The sequence below is a fragment of the Anopheles maculipalpis genome, chromosome 2RL, assembly GCF_943734695.1.
Source record: "Anopheles maculipalpis chromosome 2RL, idAnoMacuDA_375_x, whole genome shotgun sequence".
Taxonomy (NCBI): domain Eukaryota; kingdom Metazoa; phylum Arthropoda; class Insecta; order Diptera; family Culicidae; genus Anopheles; species Anopheles maculipalpis.
The window spans coordinates 84,926,205-84,947,995 of NC_064871.1; the positions used below are offsets into that span (position 1 = coordinate 84,926,205).

Here is a 21,791-nt window from a genome sequence, read left to right on the forward strand (position 1 = left end):
CGTTCTGTATGAAATATGAAGCAAATTTTATTGCTTCTCAACGCTGTAATACATTGCTACTTGCGTGGTCGTTATCAACACTTGCGGGGTAAGCAACAGCAGGTCATCCAGAACGAATCGTACAGGGCAATTGCGTTCGCAACATCTGCCCAGTGCCGTTTGTTTGGACTGTAAACTTCCTGCTGATTGCAGTACTGTTCAATTTGTTATTATTTTAATCTCACCAGCCTGTAGGACAATCCGACGTTTGAATCAAGGAGCTCCTGATAACCTATATCAGAAACTAACTAACCGAGCTCACCAACCCTCCTCAGGTTGCGGCGTTCGGTGGAGATAATTAACGCAAGTCGCTAGTCTTCGCGGCGCATCTCCGACGAGAGATCAAGCTGATTTCGTCACACTCGTTCTACTTGCTCGCTCCCATGCTGGTAGACGTCCAATCGATTCCGAAACAATGTGGAGCAAATCTAATGGTGAACGCAAAGGAAAAAAAAACGAATCCCATCACTAGCATCGAACTGTCAAACCGATTGACAAATGAGCAACCTCCTCAACAATAACCAGCATGCGTTCCGGTGTGGTAGGGGTACGGAAACGTACTTTGCCAGACTGGACGATTTACTAGATAAAGCCACAAGTAACGAACACCACATAGACCTAGCAATAATAGACCTTAGCAAAGCTTTTGACCGGACATGGCGTCATGCCATCCTTCTACAGCTGTCCCGCTGGGGTTTTGGTGGACTTTTAACCAAGTTCATTGAAAGCTTCCTCACGGACAGGACATTTAGAGTATTAATAGGAACCGAATTATCCAACCACTACACATTGGAGAATGGCGTCCCACAAGGTGCCATTCTCTCTCCCACTCTTTTCCTCATTAGCATGGAATCCCTTTTTTGCTCTATTCCTTCAGAAATCCAAGCATTCCTTTACGCAGACGATATTATCCTGGCCTCGTCTTCTCGTTCTGCTTGCGAATCCCGTAAACACCTGCAAACAGGAGTTGACAGGATTCGACAGTGGTCGAGAAAGACGGGTTATGAAATATCACACACTAAATCCAAAATCCTCCACATTTGTAAACACACTCCCTGTAAAAACCGTCGACCAATCAAATACAACAACACACAAATACCCAACGCACGGACTGCCGACATACTCGGCGTAACCTTCGACAGTCGCCTTTCCTTTATTCCTCATTCCAACAGAGCTAAAAAGGAAGCAAACAACCGGCTGAACCTGTTCCGGATGCTCGGAGCCGGCAAAGCTCGGGCCTCTCGCATAACCCAAAACCGCATCATCAACGCTTGGCTCCTACCCAAACTGCTCTACGGCATCGAGATTGTTTCACGCGAACGAGCAACCTTCGAGAAGAGAGTAGCACCTGCTTACCACACCGCCATCCGCTATGCCACTGGTGCATTTGTCACCAGTCCGATCAACTCCCTCCTCTGCGAAAGCGGCCTCCTTCCTATGCAACACACCATCACCAACCGATTAGTCGCAGCTGCAGCTCGGATCCTTGAGAAAGGACTCGACGTAACTGCTCTCATCACCAGAGCAAATGCAGAACTACAAACACTCACCAACCAACAGCTACCACCGATCATCCAATCCACTCGCCAGGGAATTCGTCCCTGGTACTATCGTACACCTGTCATAGACTGGGAACTTAAAAGTTCTCTCCGGGGAACCGGAAAAAGCAGCCACATCGCCAATAGTACCTTTACACACTTAATACAGACTAAATACAAACAGTTTCATCATATTTTTACAGACGGCTCCGTTCATCTGGACTCAGCCGGTTGTGGGATCCACTCCTCCACGGACAACTGCGCCATCAAACTTCCTAACCACACCTCCATCTTTTCCGCCGAAGCAATAGCAATGCAACTAGCCGCCGACGAAGGACTACAGACCGACCGACCGAACGTCATCTTCAGCGACAGTGCCAGCGTTCTGGCTGCCCTCGAACACGGCACATCGAAGGACCCCCACATACAGCTCCTAGACTCCATACCTGTATCCCCGACAATCGTTTTCTGTTGGATTCCGGGTCATTCCGGAATCATTGGAAACGAGAAAGCCGACCAACTTGCCAACGATGGTCGGCTCCGTCCTGACGAACCATACAACATCCTTTCACGCCGTGATGCCATCCGCCTCACCAACACCATCATCTCCCAACACTGGAACATCACCTGGTACAACGTAGACCTCAGCAACAAACTCCGTCCCATCAAGCACAACACCGCTTCATGGGAAGACACCAAATCCAGTCATATCCAACGAGTCCTTTCCCGCCTCCGTATAGGTCACACCCGCCTTACACACTCTTACCTCCTAGAAAAATCCAGTCCTCCACTTTGTAACTTCTGTGGCGTTGACATCACCGTCCGCCACATCCTCACCGATTGCCATGGATACACGACACACCGAGCCACCTGCCAACTAGAAACTGATCTCACGACAATCCTTTCACCCGACAAACTTCAGCAGAACCGCCTTATTAGATTTTTACGCATCAGTAATTTATACAAAGAAATTTAAGCAATAGTTGTAACTTATCCAATACCATACGCCACAATCGCAATAGTTTTCCATAATATTTAAGCCACATATGCAATAGTTTTATATTTGATTAAATCAGTTTTTTTTTTTTTTACAGTAGAGAGGCGAATGAAGTCTCTAAGACTCAAAGCCTCTATAAATAAATATAAAAAAAAAATTGACAAATGAGATAGAACGCTGACCACCCTCCTAGCTGACCCTCGTCGCCTCAATGTTTGCTCAATGAATTCGAAATAGATCGAAATCGAAGCCAGCACACATCAGCGCCCGTCGGGCCCGACCTTGTTGCGAGCGAGTCCGGTGAACCTGAGGAGCAGCCCTGCAGCCATCAATGAATTCGTAGCCTCATCAATCATGCCGGGGTGGGCTTTCTTATCGCATTAGTCGCAAGCACAGTGCTCTCGCAGTTGCAGTGATATCTCCCGGGGTGAAAAAAGCGCATCGCAAACGCATTAAGTACGGCTGATAGGTGAGACTATTTTTAATACCCGGTTGGTTTGGTGTGCAGAGTTGCTGAAATGCCTGCAACTTTACGCCCTCTGGTTAAGTCAAAACATGTTTTTTTCAAATTCAATGTTGCATTGGTTTCAGGGGAGATAAACGGGAAGACTTGTTTTACAAACATTGATTGTTCGCGTCCCAACAATGAATTTTGAAAATGAAATGGAACAAACTTTGTTGGTGCCGTGACCAGGATACAGCTGAATTAAGCTGTCCTATTTTACTAAATCGCTTCAACCAAACGATTTACGCGCGTGGCAATGTCACTTCCGTACCATCAAATCACGATTAAGAACCGTCCCGGAAAAAGTACTCATCGTTAAATGGAAACCATCTGCTTATCATTACACGCGTAGTCGCTTCAGAAGCATCCACGCAAGTACGCAAGAAATTATGCTTATCGACCATAAACATCAAGGAAGTATGACGCCGCTAACTACTACTACCAGCGCGGCGTCGTCTACAAAAGACTCCAGCACCAATCGTAAGATGAAACAATTAGATATCCTCCCACCTCACTTCACATTCCTCTCTTCGGGTTCGTTCCCACACCCCACAACCAAAGCTTATTTCAATTTATCAAAGATTTCAACTTCCGGCAGCACGGGCCAAAGTTAAGGTCAGCACCTTCCTCCACACCCTAGCACGCAGGAAAAGCACTATCATTCTTTCCCCTAACGGTGCGCGATCCTCTGGTGAAGTTTCCTTTCCCCGTCCCAAGTGGGAAAATGGCTTCTAGAGGGCACATTATTTGTCCATCACCGGTAAGAGTGGAGGATGCCAAGTTGATTATGATGGTGACAGCGAAGACGGTGACGATGACTGTTGGTTTAATCATCCCCTCGTGAGGAAGCGGTTTAGGAACTTTCGTTTGCAGGTTGGTAAGGGGTCTTACTGGGGGAGCTGAAAGAACCACGACACTAGTGCCAAGAATCGGGCAAGAAAATGCTTGTGTGTGTGTTTGTATGTTTCTGCCTTAGTCTATTATCCGGATGTATTGCTCGTTGATCCTTGATTTAACCCTCAAGTGTCGGTGATGAGTTTCCACCATAATATTAATTATGGTATTGTGGAGCTTGGTATATAAAAAAAGTATAATATCCTCGTCTGTCCACAAAGTTTAGGTGAGGATGTTTTCTAACATCTTTAAAGAGGGATCTTTTTTTATTATGAAATCTTTTTCATTTTACAAATCTTACAATTATTTTGAGGGTTTTGAAAATTCTAAACAGAATAAAAGAGATGAAGAGCTGAACTCTTGACCTTCTTTCGTCGACTTAAAAATATCCAAAAATACTAAATACTCCAACTCATAGTTAATGCATTCTTGGACCCGCTTATTAATCTCTGCTTCTGTGCGTAATATAAAATAATGAATAACAGATATAACCATCCCGAACATGTCGACACGCGAGTTAAGTAAAAATGGTGCCGTGACCAGGATTCATTTCGCTAAATGATTGCCCCTTGTTCATTTCCGTTCGCGTAATTAAACGAATAATACCTTTCCCCGGAAGCTTTATCTTCAAGGGTTACTTATTGAGAATCCTTTTTCTGCAGCAAAAACAGATAGCAGCTCCATCGGCGGTGAGTAGAATGTACCACGCACAGCCGGTACTTCCCGCACTACTAATGGCTACAATTGCTACTCCAGCACCCAAACGACAGGTCGTTTGAGTAAGGAATTCACACAAAACCGAGCTACAAAGCCGCAGCCGTACCATTCATTTTTCGGCCAGGAAGGTTTTTCTCCCAGCCCACAGTAAAGTGCCTTCTGCCGAAAGAGTGATGATGGCAGTGTGGTTGTGTGTGAGGCTCGTTTTACCTCCACATTTCCACTGAATGTTCCTTTGCTCATTAGAAGCAAACGCCGTGTCCTTAGAGCAGTGCCGTCGCGTAGGCGTCGAAGAAGAGTCTCCCAAAAGCACACCCGTTAAGAGTGATGATAAATTCTCAGCAAACGGAATCATTATTCAAGATGAAAATGATAAAATGCCTTCTCGTTTTGCAAGCGCCATAGCGCCGTTTTAAGGAGTACACCGTACCCCCGGTGGAGCGAAAAACGTTCATCATCCGCATCGTTCCGGTAGCGTTTTTTTTCGCCCTCTTTGGTAGTATTTTCTTTCACACTCCAAGCCTGCTGCCGGGGTTTTTTTGTGTGGGTGTATGTATCGGCTATTTTCACACGCGTGAAAGGTACTGTGCAATGGAAGGCTTTCTGCGTAATTCGGGTCAATGGATTTTTTTCCCTGACGCCATTGCATTGCAAGATGGTAATTTTGCGTTGCTTTCAGTATACGAGTAACGTGCAATCCTTTTTTTTCGTCTTACGTGAATCATGATGACACAAACCGTTAAAGGATATCTCATCAAAAGTGGAACAAAGTTTTCTTACTAAAGAAAGTAAAAAAAAAAGATCCTAAGGCGTTCCCCAAAAGTACCAAGTCAAATAAAACCGGAAGATCCTTTTCACAGTATCAGAAACTGCTCGGAGCATGCAAGAAGCTGTCACGCAGAACGATCCCTCGACTTTTACCGACAGAAGTCGGTCAAAAAGCGTCAAATAAGCTAATGCAGTTTTGATGGACCAAAAGTTACAACTCTTTTTTACCTTCTTTTTTTGTATTGCTTTTCATTTGGGTCAGTTTAAAGGTCGTTCTTGTTCGGCAAAGGGTTTGAATAACTTTGCTGCCGCATCCTTAGACTAGGCCGAGCGATGATGGAGATCTTCAACTGTGCTAGAGCCTTTTCGGTTTTGAACAGTTACCTAGAATGAGAAAAAGGATAAGAAAAATTTAGATATAATCATTTGAGAACAAGGATTTTTTGCAAATTTCTATTTGAAAGATTAGATAGAGAAATATGTATGTAAATATTGAAGATCTTTTCAGTTATTTTCTGTAATGCTCAGCTTCAATTGGACAACAATATAAGAAAAATTAAGACATAACCTGGAGATCATTTCAAGCCACAGCTTAATTGTGCCTATTAGCGTTAGAAGACTTTTATCATCCATAATAACTTTTGCAACGTTTTATACATGTATCTTTTCAACAAATTTTTTTTACCTCAATGTTTTATATTTTTCACCCCACCATTATCAGATATAGCCGTGTTTCAATTAGGCTAGCATTTTTCACGCTTCGTTCGTTTTTCTGTCTCTACTTCATCATCCTATTCACACACACCTCTTGCCCCATCATCACCCCAAAGCGCCCATAATTCAGTTCGCCGCTAGCAATATTTCACCCACAAATGGAACGTTTTATGGTACTTCGCGGATTCGTTTTATGCATCCGCAAGTAGCCGGAATCGGAATTTGTCCGAACACTTCGAAGACCTCCGGGTTTTGACAAACGGCTCGCCTGCGTGGCTCTTGGAAAGGTAACCGCGTTGTAATGGACGGAACCACGGCTGAGGAAAAACTAATAAAAGTGATTTTTTTGTTACGAGCTTCAACGTTGGACTGGTTTGTTCAAGGGCACATGTCTTGGGGGATGAAATTTTAAATGCATTACATATTTTAAAAATATAAAATTTAAATGCTTGTAAGAATGGCACCGCGGTCGTCTGTACCACCGGACAGGACAGGCTGAATCTTATGCTTATCTTTGATTTTTAATTTTTTTTCACTTGAAAAATTATAAACTCAAAAAATATTTACTAAAACTAAGCACTCAGGAGCCTCAGGATATGAAAATAAACGGAGAAAATTGGACACAGCTTTAAATGAGGCCATTTTCTTTACATTTTTGTTAAAATCTCCTCATTAATTTTATACACTTTTAATTATAGCTTGAGGCTAGAGACGGGTAAGCCAACAAAGCTGGTTCTAGGGGCCTCTAGATTTCATGGCACCTCTGCAAGGTCCTGGCCTGTCGTAAATTGCATTATAGTCATAGCATTTAGAGAACCAATAATTATTTTAACAGGACCTCTTCGAAATTGGAATGGACCTCCTCTATTGAAGGCATATACATCTTGAGCACCCTCACCAATTCCGATGAAGTATTCTTTTGCTTGGATGCCCCAAAGCCCTAGATTCGCCTCTGTTTAAGACTTCTACTTCGCCTTGGCTTATCGACTAGGTCATCTAATGGTTCAGGGGACTTGATGATACCATGAAGTTATGAAACTTTTTCCGATGTTATGAACAGAGACTTATGACACATATTTTAAATATTTTTTGCAGTCTCCCGAAGGCTTAGCCTGCCCGTCCTTTATTATGGCTCTTTAAGCTTTAACGCAACATCTTCGGAGCAGCTACCGGTGACAGAATATTGGTGGGTGTCTCCACATAGCAGGACTGGTTATCAAATCCTGTCCGGACCGTCTCTTCCTACACAAGACTGACAGTCAAGTTTATAATTTTTAGGAAAGAAAAATGTTAAAATTCTTTCACTAAACTGCACCCACTTTTCATGTTCCCCATTGCATGTTTACAGGAAAATTAAGCAAATTTAAAATTACTTTTCTTTTCCATCCAAATAGCTTTCCGGTTTACGGTCACCATCATGGTGCATTTTTTTTTTTTCCTTTTCGGCACTGAAAGCTATAAAAATAGCAATAGAAAACTTACCCAAAGATGCAGCAGTGCATCCGTAAAATGAACCTTAGCTACGTCCGGTTCCAATGGGATGGGGGCAACAAGCAGCAGCGCCACGGGTTGCACGGCTAAGTGTGCACATATTTATGCAAAATGCAAACCCCTGCGGTGGTCGTTATGGTTGTTACGGTAAATAAGATACACTACCTACCGCACCACAGAACACCACAACACACCGCCCCGTCCGGATCACGTCTTTCAGCAGTGTTTACATACCCGTATCCAAAGCACGGAACATGTGCACTTCTTTCGGTGTGCATGTTTCTTAACGACATGCAAGAAAATAGCATACACACACAAACCCACATACAAACTTCCCTAAAAAAGAAACTAAAAAACAGATTCTCTTCTGGGGTAAGGAAACCTCAAAACCAATACCAGCAGAATCTGGCATTTTCTTTCTCGAAAAACTCTCTTCAAAGAACCAGCACCTTAGCGTGGAGCATCGACGAAAAACTCGACGATGACGAAGAAACTCCAACGATCTTCGGGTCTTTCGCGTGACGTGCATGCAAATCGGGCGTACAACATCTCCAGCTGACATAGAACCTGGTCTTGCGCTGCATTTATGCATCCCGGGGCAAACTGTATGCGCACCAGCGTTCCCCGTACCGTCGTCCATTTCGAAATGCATTCCAAAACTAAATGGTGCACCAGCGAACGGCAAACCGACCGTCATGCTTTCGTACCGGCACACACACAGGTGAGTTGAATCGAGATTGAATTATGCTGCTCCTTACCGGCTGGTCGTAACCAAGTCAAGTCAAAACCTGGCCCCCGCGAACGCCTGCCACGGCGAAGAACTTCCAACCGTTCTTCCCACAAATTCGAAAGTACATCTCGTTCAGTGCAATTTATTTGCAGTTCAGTATCGCCAACTGTGTGCCATTCACTCCAACCCTAGTACTTCTCTTCCCCACCAGCGCACTGCAACACTTCAACTCGATCAAAAGACGACAGTCGTCCGGGAGAGTGCCATTTGTTGGGATAGAAGCCCGTACCGCCGTACGTCCTCTTGCAAACGTCCTCCCCGGCCTGGACGTTTATTTGGACGACCTATCTTCATCAAATGATCGTAAATTTGGCGTCAATCCGAAACGCAGGGAAAGCGCAATCGACGTGATTCCAGTGCACGTGAAGAAAAGTGCTTTCTAATCACAAGCAGAATCGGAGCAGCGAACCGGGGTTGGCTGCATAAATCGTGCCCGTTTTGTGGTGCTTTCCATCTTCGCAAATCGGAGGTTTCGGGATTTATGGGTTCGGATTGTCCATCCAAGTGTTTTGCGAAGAAATATTAGCCTAACGGTTGGTTGTAAATATATTATAATTAAATTGATAGCGCATCGTGCCCATTTCATTGATAGAAATTAAGGCAGGCTAGAAAAACATTCAAAAGCTATTTATTTTATTGCAGAAACACGTTCAGAAAACATTCTAAAGTACCAAAATATTGCCAAAAGTAATTAATAAATTGAGCAAATAATTAAATCTTTTTTTGTCAAGTTGGCACTTCGAAAGACATATTATAATGTGAATTGCAGACTTTAGCCCTTAAAATACATTGCTGGAGACGGAACCGTCTCTGATTTCAACCCTAAGCCAGCTCCGCACCCATGTTTCCACATAGACGGCTCTGAACCCAAGGCTCCGGACCGACTCTCATCTAATGTGAATATCTACCACCATCAGCGACCCCATCTCGGTAATAATTCTTGACCTTCTGGAGCGCAGCAGGAAGAAAGGTTTATCTTAGTTCAAGCCGTGGGTTTGGAGCCTTAAGCTAGGTCCCGTGGCTCTGGATCTAAAGCCTAGAGCCGATCGGAGTTACTCCGAAGCTGTTTTTCCAATTCTTAGTTGAGAACGTAAAGTAATCGTCTTGGAAGGGCCCAAACTCCAATCTAGTAGGAATATTGTTTAAAAGTCTCACCGTAGAAATCTGAACAAATGTCCAGCAAATCGCAAAACATTCTTCATCGCTTAATTCTTCCACTAAATCAAGGATTAAATCACATCATCCAAGCTCATAAAAGCTTAATACTTGCCCAGTCTCTACTCCAGTAGGATCGAAGAGGAAAGGATCGATTCATTTCCATACCAAACGACAGCAATTGACCACAGCAGTTACCCAAGCATGACTTCTTGCATGTTGACGTTCATATCCAGCCAACGTCACACAAACACACACACACAGCCACCGGGGTAAAAGAAAACTGTACCATGTCAGCAACTTCTCACTTCTGAAAGGCATCAGGCTGGATAAAGTTGTAAAAAAAGCGTGAGAATGTAAGCAAGCTGATAAAAGAAAATAGTACCAACGAAAAAGAAAAAAAACCCGTCGCTTCGCTGGTTGTACGACGGTCGCCGGTAACAGTAGAGTTGCTCACTTTGCAGGCTTCTCTCTTTTTTTTTTCTTCAAGGATACGTGTTCAATCAAACTTTCCATGGATCGTGTTGACGTTGCGGATCTTTGCGGATGGCTCTTGAGTGAACGTGAGTGTGGATTGAAAAGTGGTAGCGTGGTTGTTCATGGGCGTTGGCAAGAAGCGAATAGTTACACGAAATGTTCACTTGTGTGTGTGTGTGTGTGTGTGATAAGAAGCGTGTTCTTTAGTATGGTAAAAGGATATCCACAACTATGGATGATGATTATACGGGATAATCCCCACAAATTGTAGTATTTGAATATCTCAATAAGACTATATAGTACATTAGAAGAATATTGCTGGACTTTGCTGTTTAAAAATGAAAAAGAGCTTTCGCTGGGAAAGTATATTCTAAACAGAACTCCTTAAAATAGCTGATTCTGTCCGTTTAAGTCTTCCAATAAACTATTCCCAACGGAAAACGGGTAGCAAACGGGCAAACGCAATAAAGTTTCCTTCCATGACATTTCCCAGCCTTATTAGGGTCACTCAAGTTTTCTAGCGTCAGTGATGCTAGCTTTGCCAAAAACTAAGGACCCTAGACGAAGGGTAAATGATGATGGTTCGTTTCCCTTCACAATCCCCAATGATTCCAGTTCGTGACAGTCAATCAATTGGAGCGATTGCTACATGGAACCCGGGGAAAGCTTTTGCTTTACCTTCTACTTCATTCGTGCCTCTAACAAACCGCTCCCGCAAAAAAAAAAAACCTACAAACCAACAACAACAACCATCACACGAAACGAAGGTTTGACACGGTGGCATTAACCGTGTGTCAGGAAGGGATACACAAAAAAGAAAGCCGTGAAAACTTTTTGCTCAAAACCAAGAAGCTAAAACAAGCGAAACCAGACGTGAAATCGCATAGGGAATCGTGTGTCAGCCAGTCTACACCCGCCAGGCAGGATGGTTGGTTTGGAAATTGAAAGCGACCTAAGAAAAAAAAATAAATATGACAGCTAGTTGCTCTTCCAAGTGACAGTTGCACAAAGGGGGTAAATTGGGAAAGCTAACATCTGCTATTGGCACTTCAACACGTACGTACGAGATGGGGTGTGAAAATTCTGCTTTTACAGTTTAAATTGAATCACTGAGCGTGTACGTGGGTGACGGAGAGACTACTCATTTAGCCAGCCATTAAACTGCTTTGAAGCTGTACAATAGTATCTAATTTAGTTTCGGTTTCAGATCTGAAAAGAAGAATACAGTCTTATGCAGTGTAGAGTGTGATCTGCTCCTCCAGTGCATGGTTTTGCATTTTCCTGGCTGTCAACAGCGACCGATGAGAATTTACTGCCCCAGTTCCAGTTAATGAAACACGGCCAACAAACATGGTTGGAATTAAATTATTAACCTACCGAGGCAACAGACTAACACATTCTTCGAAATCCTAAGAGTACCTTGCGTATCAGGTGGGCAAAGATTTTTCCCAGGCAAAAGACTTTCCAACAACGTTGTGTAATTCATACCCAAGGTTCACATTAACTTCCTGCCATGGAGCTTGATGATATCGTTTGGGTTCTGAGTCACTCTGGAACACCTTGGCGTACCGAATGTGTTGCCATTCTTGTTGCCACGTCTGGAGCTAGCGAAAGGTCGCCCCCATGTCCCCCGGTCGTCTAGCAAACTAAGGAGGGCCCCCTGTTTGGTACCGGTTGTCAAAACGGACAGGTAATTTATCAGTCCCGGGCCAACATTACAACCAAGAGCCGAGAGTATCATCCGATGGGATGCCGGACCATTATTGCTCAACCTGCTCGAGGCATTGCGAGGCATCTTGCTAGAACCAGGGAAAACTACACAAAACCCCTTCCCGAATGTGACTTAACGTTTTAGACCAACGTGTTTGCCGTGTGCAGTACGGAACGATTAGAATGGGAAGCGTCACTGAGGAAGCTGGGCCAGTAGTATACGAGCGCAAACGGATACACCCCAAATAGATAGCCCAACTGGAGAGTTAAACAATATTACCTTCACTCTAGCCGTACGTGCGATTCATAGTACGTCCAACACAATTCCTTCCCTTCAATTGAGCCTGAGCATGGGTCCTCACCCTGCCCATTCCTTCCTTCACTGGTGGGGTTAAGCGTTGGGCAAGAATGCGTAGATTAGAATGAAAATCCGGTACTTTGATTTCCCCGGCGAATTGTACAAGACGTCGAACGTACACAAACACATACCTGCTTCAGGGGAGCTGGAGTAAAATTTGTAGCCTATAAAAGCACACCGGAAAGGCTGAAAAACCTCCCCCAACAAACCTTTGGGATGGGTATATTGCTCAGCAGATACGGATACATTGAACGATTTACCAATCACAAACGGTGCCATCATCCATTATCTCATATCTCGGTGCTTTTTCCCATTAATTTTCAACATAAATGGAAGTGCCCAGGAATGACGCTACTGCCTCAAAACCCGCCTCTCCGGAAGCGGAATGAACGGCGAAAGGACAATCAACAAGTTTCATCGGTGAAGGTGACACGACGAGTGATAAAACGTGTCCCCGTTTCCTCCGCAAGAAGCAATCCTGACTTTTAAAACGCAGATTATCTCCTTTAACAGTAACCGAACATCTCGAAGGAGCGCCCGAAGTTCGGGTCCAATGGCTACGGCTGCTTCAAACCCGTTGGATGCATCGTAAAAGTCTTTAAGCAATGTTTACCCCGGCATAGATTTATCGTCCACCGTGGTAGGATAGAATTCTTCCTCCGCATTCGAGAAACATGAGCCACCGGCGTGTCGGCGGTAAGCTCGGCGGTGCTAGGTGCATAAAAGATGAAGATTCGCAAACGTAAAGCTCGCTTGCACAGTAATGGCAGTAGCAGCAGTACTGGCTTGTAGCAATGACATGCTGCTTTACCGACCGGAAAGCTTGGGATGAAGATGCACTGGTCGACGTTGGTCGGGGGCGAGCAGTACGATGCATCTTCACACGGTCCCGCCGGGGAGAGTTATATGGGTGTGATATCTGGAGCGTTGCAAATGCCACCGGTCTATCATAATTCATACACCAGCCAGCCTGCAGCATCCCGATGCATAATGCCGGGTTTATCAATTTTATTGCTATCTTTAATGTCCCACGAATGCGTCGGAACATAAGCCGGTAGCTTGCTGGCAGCGGGACAATGGTTGTTGAGCTTTATTGAAAAGCGGTTTACGGACAGACCGGGGGTTAAGCTTTGCTGCTATTTATTAACATTTTTCGATGAAAAAAATGCTAATAACGACTCAAAAGGATAAACCACGTTATTAACATAAACGCCCAAAATTATGCAATTTCCTCACAAATCGTTTACACGCTTTGTGATCTTTCGTTTGCGTTTGCGTTCGTGTGAAGCGTTTAAAATTTGTGCTACAAGTCTATTTTAAGAGTTACCAGTAATCAAAAAGATGAAGACAAAGCTCGAGAAGTCCCTTTCTAACGAAATTATTTAACCACCATGGGACGCCGAAACGCATGCAAAGCGCAGCAGATGTCGTCGAGAAAAATTGTAATAAAAACGCCCTTCTTTCTTCGCCAAGCACTAACATGAACCTCAGAATGTTGCAACTCATCTTCGATCGACCTTATAATATGGACTATAAATTGAACTTAGCCTCATGGTAGGCATTCTGCGGAAGCTTTTTCTCAGGCATAGACGATAAGAACCCTTTAGAAATAACCGAACATTATAGAGTGCAAATCACTTGTTCAAATACTAATTTAGATTCTCATTTCAAGTTCTACATGATGCTTCGAAGCCAGAATAAACTATAAGGAGCAAAGAATTGAACCATTCTTTGATTATTTTTGAGCACAGTGCGAGCACAACTCACAGTGCTATACACAAAATATTCTACGGGTGCCTTCTGGAGTCTTTCAACGATCACATTATTTATTCAATAGATTTGAGGAAAGATTATGAAGTTTTGTATTAATAAAAATGAAATTAAAATACAGTTTTTTTTTGAAAATTAGCAGAATCTAAAAAAGACATGAAATTAAAATCTTTAATAATAAGTCGTGGGGTTCCCTTTTATTACTCGTGAGTCTTTATTGCTTGAAATGCAGGACCAAAGTGCTTTTTATCGAGCCTAGCGTGGCTCATCCAACTGACATTCGCTTAACTGTCAGTTGGCCAAGGTTTAATCGGTGTAGGTATGAGATTACACTGCATAATGTTGTAGTGTAATTATACCACCTATAACTTCTCCGGGGGGTCTAGCTCGGACGTCCTCGTTCGATTGAATTGTGAAATAAAAGGGAAGTTGGTCAAAACGTTATAATATGTACAACTTAAAACTATCCTAAGCTATCTTACCCAACAAAAATCATTCACAAAACAGCCAAAAATGTTTATAAAGGGAAAATGAAAATAATAGAAATTATAATGAAAAAATGTAGTTCCTTTGGATTCCCCAAAGAAAAGAAAATAACAGCTAGGGCAAAATTAGCTTATGACACCTGCTTATTTCAGCCTCTTAATTTTGCGTTTATGCCTTTTCACTCCTCTGGCATTTTGAAAAGTTCTGTCTTTGACGTTTTTTATGAAAACTTTTGTTGCTCTTGGTTGCAGCTTAGTTCTTATATTGGGCCTTACAAACACTGCTTGGTTTTCGTCCAATTTTGGCGGAGCACTTTTTGTATTATTTTTGTTTGTTTGCTGTACGGCCGCTTTAAGCATGTTACTAAATGCTTCAGCAAATAATACTTGCGCTTTCCTTGAGATTTCTTGCGGATCTCTGTTGTGCATATTGTTGAACAACAACTCGTTTGGTGTAAATTTCGTTGCTGAGTGTACACTGTTATTGTACAGAGTAACAGCGATTCTCGTTATGGTTTTGGTATCCGCCCTCTCATATTTATACTTATTTGTATTTATGATCTCAGTTATTGTGCAGTGTGTTTTTTCTATTTGCCCATTAGATTCAGAACATGACGCATACTTCAACAAAACTCCTAAAGATGATAGATAGCTTTTGAGTTGTACGGACATAAAAGTGGTCTCGTGATCTGTTATGATTTCCTTAGGCAATCCAAAGGTTGAAAAATACGTAGCCAACTTTCTTTGAACCTGAACTATGTTTTTGTTTTTCAAGTAAAGCATTTGTAAATGTTTTGTGAACGAATCTATGATGGATAAGAAACTGCACTTGTTAATAATGTAAATGTCCATATGAACGCGATCTAAAGGCTTCTCTGTAATCGGTCTAGGCGAAATCTTGATATTGTAAGGCTTCCTTTCGTACTTATTACAATTACAAATTTCACAACTGTTGATATAATCACGAATCCTTTTAAGCATACATGGAAAAAAATACGATCGCCTCAATTGATTTTCTACTTCACATATCCCTCTGTGTGCCCTATCATGCTCTGATGTTACAAGCAAGTTTTGTTTGTCGGGACTTATAACATCTTCTACGATATTTGTTGTGATCACAAAATGTCCTTTTGTGAAATGGTGGTTACTTAGAGTTTCTTGTAATATTTGCATTGTATTTTCGGGGGCGAAAATCGCTGTTTGCTTTCCATTATGATAAGTGGTTACGTAATGACTGATATTATTCGAATCAAATTTATCTTGAGTGATTACTGTTCTAACAAAATTTGGAAATGGTTTTTCTTCTATAATTGATTTCGAATTCCCTATTTTCAGTACTAGCTGATTGTTGTAGAAATTTATAGGCCTTGCCGTGTAATGAATATAGTAGTCGTTTGATTTTATAGCAGAATGAATTGTTGATCCTTCGCTTGTATTATTGTTATTTCCGAATTCCGTGCTTCTTTGTGAGTCTGAAATAGAGGAAGTATTAATTTCTTGAATACAAGTTTCATCATGAGGCCTTCTACTTAATGCATCAGCTACCACGTTAGTTTTGCCCTCTTTATATTTAACTTCGTAGTCAAAATTTTCTAATTCTAAACGCCAGTTTAATATTTTTGAGTTCTTGAAGGAGGTTTTTATAAAAGTAAGTGGTTTGTGATCCGTTAGCAAAGTAAATTTTTGTCCGTATAGATAAGGCTTGAATTTTTTCACTGCCCAGATTATAGCTAATGCCTCTTTCTCAGTTGCTGGATAATTTGACTCAGTACTATTTAAGGTTCTGCTGGCAAATGCTATAGGTCTTTCACAGTTGGCTTGAATTTGGGACAAAACCGCTCCCAATGCAAAATTACTAGCGTCGGTAGTCAATATAAATGGTAAATCAAAGTTTGGATAGGCAAGAACTTGATCTGAAGCAATTATCTGTTTTAGTTGAGTAAAAGCCTTCTCGTAATCATTATCTGCGTGTGATAACGATGCTCCTTGTTTTAAATATTTTGAAAGTGGCCTTGTTATTTTAGCGTAATTTTTAACGAATCTACGATAGTAGCCAGTAAGGCCTAGAAACTGTTTAATTTCTTTCTGATTTGATGGCAGTTTCCAATCAAGAATTTTTTTTATCTTATCGGGATTGGGCTTAATCCCGTGCTGAGTTATTAGATGCCCTAGGAATTCAGTTTCCCGTTTGAGGAATTCGCATTTGTCTACTTGGATTTTTAAATTGAAAGATGCTAATCTTTTTAAAACTTTATCTAAATTTTCCAAATGCGATGTTAAGCTAGGACCGATTATAATGATATCATCCAAGTAAACAAAACAGATTGAACCAATGTAACCTGCTAACACGTGATTCATAACACGTTGAAACGTCGCTGGGGCATTTTTCAACCCAAACGGCATTCTCAAGAACTCAAAGTGACCTTGTGCTGTTGAGAAAGCCGTTTTTTCGCGATGTGTGGGATCCATCTCTATTTGATGGAAACCAGATTTTAAATCCAGTGTCGTAAAGTATTCAGATTTTCCCAAACTGTCCAAAATTTCCTCTATTTGGGGGATAGGAAACTTGTCGTTTATAGTTTTCTCGTTCAATTTTCGGAAATCTATTACGACACGAACATTTCGCGCTTGAGATGCATCGGATTTTTTGGGAACAACCCAAATAGGTGATGAGTATGGGCTATTAGAGGGTACAATGATACCATTTTCGAGTAGTTCTTTGATTTGTTCTTCAACATCTTTTTTGAAATGGTTGGGAAAGCGATATGTTTTTGTATACGTTGGCTCTTCGTCTTTAGTTAATATTCTGTGTTTTACTATGGAAGTTGACGAAAGTTTTTCATTGCACTTGAGGAGTACTTGCTGGTTTTCTAATATGACATCCAAAAGATTATCCTTCTCAAATGGTGTCAAATGTTGTGTACGTATAAGCGCGTTTATGGATTTTTTATCAAGTTTATCATCATTTCTCAAAGGAATAGGGCTAATTGTTTCAAAATTATTAACTCTCAAATGAAAACTCTGTAATAATTTTGGACTGGTTCGGGATTGGCTTAAAATGTTGATTGTAGACTTATTCCCATTTGATTTATAAAGCCCTGGTTCTATTATGATATTATCACAAAGCTTTGCATGGGACGGAACAAACCAATCACCATTTTGTAATGTGTTAATAGAAACTACATGGTGGAAATATTTTGGATCAGGAAAATATTTAATGAATGGAATAACTATGTCTTCAAAGTAAATAATTTCCTTTTCGTAATCAATCAATACTCTACATTTAGCTAAATATTCAGATCCAATGATTCCATCAAAGAAATCATGGAAATCCATTTCATAATAGAGTTGATCAGGAAGATTTTTTCCAAGTAAATTAATAGTTCCTTTCTGTGTTACATTATGGTTTCCAATAATATTTTTTATTACAGTATTAGTGGGTTGTAACGAAGAAAGAATCCCTTTTCTAAGAATATTTTTGTTCGCACCTGTGTCTATAAGCAATTTAAACTGATTTGCGGTATTAGGATATGTACCTATTATGTATGGAAGAAAGTTTAAATTGGTGCTTTTGTTCTTACAGCCTCCCAAAAATTTACCAAAATATCATCGTCGTCATGCTCGGACGTTCGTAATCCATTTGGATCGAATGTTTCATTCGAATTGAAACCTTTCCTGTCCAGCGTAAGCTTAGTCCTACTGGTTTCAGTTTCCATAGGAATAGGATGATTACTAGTTGAAGGTTGCATGTTATTTGTGTTTTGTTTGATATAACCCGTTTTTGAAGACTGATTTATATCTTTGCGGAATGTATTTGAATTGGATGGCAAACGTTCTTGATAAGTTTTCGAAAATTTGGTGTTTGTTTCAGATATTTTCCTCGGTTCCATATTAAGTGCTGTAGATTCATTAGATTTGAATTTACACAAAAACGAATATGCTGCTTCTAAATCTTCAACACGTGCTGCCTGCACATATCCAAAATATGGATGAGAAAGTCCAGCAATGAAAGCGGCTAAACTTGTCTCATCTATGAAACAATTGATTGCTGACCAACTGTTTTTATATTTCTCATTTCGTTTGGCTAACATTTTTATCTTTTGGATTAGCTCTTTTGTTTGCAGGTAATAACTTCTAATACTAGAAGTATTACTCATTTTATTTTGCCACAGGTGGCTCATGTGAGTAGACAAATCGAATTTGTCACTCAACCCATTTATCAAAATTTCTTTCACCTCATTGAACTCATGTGGGGTGCCCTCGAGACAAATTATGTCCCTTGCACGACCCTGCACTTTGTTTATAACAGCTTCTTCATACATTCTAAAGATTGCGGGATGAACGTTATCTTTAAAAATAATAAGAGCATTTTCAGCTGTTTTTATCCATGAAAATAAATGTTTTTTATTCCCTTCAAATACCGGTACTGCTTTTATTGTATCCGGTATTTTGTAAAAAGCGTCTATCGACAAGCTGGGGTCAACGCCTGCGGCGGTATCAATGCTTGTACCATCTTTGTTAACAAATGATAAAGATAAAATCTGTTGTGTTTGCTGCTGCTGCGTAACAGCAAGACTCTGAACAAGGTGCGTGAGCTGTTCGAGCTGTGATTGTATGTGTTCCATAGCACTATTATTTTCAATATGTAAACTGCCAATTGGAATATCAACGTTTATTGGTATGTGAGAAAGACTATCAGATTCACGAGATAACGAATCTGAATCTGATGCAGACTTTAGTATTTCTCCACATAAAAAAATATAGGGATAACCACGTTTCTCTAGGAACGCGTGTGTATTCCCGTCAATATTAAGCACTATTTAAGTCACTTAATTTACAAATACGAATAAAAAAATATTTATTCGTTGCACAGTAGCAAACGTTTCTTCTTCTTTGTCACTCTGTGACACACAAAAGATTAAAAAAACAAAATTTGCTTACCTGTGCGTACGTGTGTGGAACACGCGAGGTACCTAACCTCAATCCGTTGCTGGATAAAGAGAAAGGGAAGAGGATGGTCCTGTCGCTGAACTGGAAACGGCGTTGCCACAAATCCTCCGCACCTTTATAATCGTAAGGAGATGAATTTGTAGCCCTATCTGGTAGTAGCTGCAAATTCGGGCAATCTGCGTAAGCTTGTTATCACTTACTAGCACTGTTTTTTTTTCTATTCAACGACTACCGGCTGCGCCAATAATAAGTCGTGGGGTTCCCTTTTATTACTCGTGAGTCTTTATTGCTTGAAATGCAGGACCAAAGTGCTTTTTATCGAGCCTAGCGTGGCTCATCCAACTGACATTCGCTTAACTGTCAGTTGGCCAAGGTTTAATCGGTGTAGGTATGAGATTACACTGCATAATGTTGTAGTGTAATTATACCACCTATAACTCTTTGTTTATTTTAGAATTTTTTTATTAAATCCGTATAAATATAGAAACTACAATAAATTTTCTTTATTTTGGTAAGACTTTATAAATATGACGCTCAAGTACCTTCATCCATAAATTGGCATTCAAAAGTAGTTTAAAACCTAGCGCATTGACGCATTGATTTAAAATTTCTGCTCACGATGGTCAAACACCATTACACGGATGGAGTCAAGCCAGTAAGCTGATTTCTATCGATTATGTGCCGTGTGTCGCACAGTAACTGTGTCAAATGCGATCCCAAAATAAGCCATTTACACAACCCGAACCAACCAACGCCGAGGTAAAGAATCGTCACCCACTCCAACCGGTCGGGTGTTACCGCGCTACGAACGAATCAACATTGCAGGTATTGGTTGAAATTCGTTTAGATTTTAGGTTCCGCTTGCTTAAAAGCACTTCCTGGCTTGTCGGAACTCCAGTGTCGCTGGTCTCTAGTCTAGCGGTGACCAGATCGAAGTCAAGCCGGGTGTCAATGGGGGAACAAAAACTATTTATTTTATTCCTAATCGAATCCGATTCTATCGCATTTCGATACACATCGAACGATAGCTTTCCCTGCATCAAGATGCCGGCCGTCCGACGTTGGTGTCTTGGTGTGAATCAACCAACCCACGGTGAGTACGGCTTTGGATCGACTCCACATCACACCGTCCACAGCACCCAACCCGCTTTGCTGGTGTGAAGTGGTTCGATTTCCAGCAGCATTCTACTGCTCGCCAGTGTTGGCCAGTGGGAGCGAGGAGAACCACGTTTAAATAAAAACGAGCAGCAAAACAAACATCTTGTGCAAAATCGTCGAGTCGAGAGGAAAAATAAAATGAAAGAAACTACAAACACTTTTCTCGTAGCGTTTTTCTTCGTCTTAGTGTGTTTTTTTTTCTTCTTATGGACAGGCTTGCATTTGTTTTTTTTGCCCACCATCTTGGTCTGCTGGTAGTGCGATAAATACTAACACACACACACATATGGACACAAATACTAGCTAACAGGGCCTGGAACATTGCCAGAGGGATTGCATCGTTTATGTAATTTAATAGCGAATGAAGGAAAACGAATTTTCCATTTCCTTGGGCACTCAGTTTGAACGATCCGATCTGCCCCACCGAAAAAAAACAAAAAATCACCCACCGGAAATCCTTCTTGTTCACGCCTTCTTTTGCTTCAGCCCAAAAAACAAACCCCTCCAAACAGCTTCTCTAGGTGGAACCGTTTCAGCAAACATAGCAAAAAGAAGGAAGGAAAGTAGGGAATTTTACTCGGAAAATGGTTCGATCCACCCGAAAACGATATGACTTCCGGCGATGCGGCGGGAGTGCCTTCGACTACACTCACACCATCACCATCATTGCCATCATGATCAGCATCATGACCAAACATCAGTTACAGCACGAGCACCGGCAAGCGAGCACCATCTACCACAACAGACTTCGAGTGCTTTTTCCCACCCGTTTGTAAGGCTTTTTTTTTTGCTGGTTCGATCTTGAATCTAAATGGCAGAAGAAAAAAAAACGAAACACCAAAACACTCGAAACAGGAATGGCAATGGGCAAACAGAAATCACGTTCCGGGGTTCCGCTGCAAGGATGGTTTTAATTCGGTCACTTTCGACCACTTCTGCCTATCCATGATTTTTGTTTCGTTGTGGTTATTTTTTGTAATTGGACACTTTCTTCCGGTCAAGAATTACTCCTACCAAGTTGGTGGTAGCTGGCACAGTTGGTGGAACTGTGCCCAGGCCTATCTGTCTTTATTTCTCTTCGTTACGAAGTTTCGCAGTTCCAAAATGGTCCAGATATACAGCAAGAGAGAGAGAGAGAGAGAGAGAGAGAGAGAGAGAGAAAGATCCGAAAGTTTGAGCACTTTTTTCGGTTGTTTTGGGTTCACAAATGAAAATGTTTTTCGTCTACCGAACAAAAAAAAAAAAACACAGCCTCTGGTCCCACTTTCTTTGTTG

General features: G+C 41.5%; 2 protein-coding genes across 4 annotated transcripts in view; one reads left to right on the forward strand and one right to left on the reverse strand.

Annotated features, from left to right (window-relative positions):
- LOC126568604 (elongin-C) overlaps positions 1-21,791 on the forward strand; it is a 589,072-nt gene that overhangs the window by 358,358 nt on the left and 208,923 nt on the right. The window lies entirely within an intron of this gene.
- LOC126568008 (mini-chromosome maintenance complex-binding protein) overlaps positions 2,337-21,791 on the reverse strand; it is a 232,355-nt gene continuing 212,900 nt past the window's right edge. The window contains exon 4 of the mRNA XM_050224404.1: positions 2,337-2,346. The gene's annotated coding sequence lies outside the window, so the exon portion shown is untranslated. The remainder of the gene's footprint in view (positions 2,347-21,791) is intronic.